Here is a 600-nt window from a genome sequence, read left to right on the forward strand (position 1 = left end):
TCCCCATCATGCCTGAGCTCGCTACAAACACCTCCTACAGCTGGAATTATAACATTGAAGACAAGGAGCTACATACAGATGTTCCCACAATTCTGACTTTCTCCAATGACACAAGGATGCGTCCTACAGCTGGCTGTATAGTCCTGCCCGCTGCATCCCCCGCTGTGTATTTAGTGACCTGCTGGGATTTTGGACATTAATTCTCTCATTCCATTGAGAATGTGATTATCACACAATGTGACTGACATTAAACCAATTCCAGAGACGGGGGGGAAAAAATCACATCCCTGCATTGGCCGGGAATCGAACCCGGGTCAACTGCTTGGAAGGCAGCTATGCTCACCACTATACCACCAATGCATCTGGCAAAACCACCTCTCCCTGGTGTTACATATACTAGCAAAATGATTCATTCCTGCACAGCTAATGAGTAGGGTGTGTGGGCTGGAGGCAGCCTGTCAGCTGTGAGCAGAGACAGGTTCCCAGAGTGACTGACAGATGGTCTTAAGAATGTTCATCTGTCACCTTCTAGTGGGTGTGTGGTACATGGAGGCAGCCTCCGCTCCTGGGTCTCCTGAGGAAATAAAGTTTCTGTGCAAA

General features: G+C 48.5%; 1 non-coding gene across 1 annotated transcript; it reads right to left on the reverse strand.

Annotated features, from left to right (window-relative positions):
- Positions 1–288: 288 nt before the first annotated feature.
- TRNAG-UCC lies at positions 289–360 on the reverse strand. Its single transcript has one exon. It is a non-coding gene; the product is annotated as a tRNA-Gly (tRNA).
- Between the last annotated feature and the right edge of the window lie 240 nt (positions 361–600).

This window comes from Terrapene carolina, unplaced genomic scaffold (assembly GCF_002925995.2).
Source record: "Terrapene carolina triunguis isolate 2854851 unplaced genomic scaffold, T_m_triunguis-2.0 Scaffold285, whole genome shotgun sequence".
NCBI lineage: Eukaryota > Metazoa > Chordata > Testudines > Emydidae > Terrapene > Terrapene triunguis.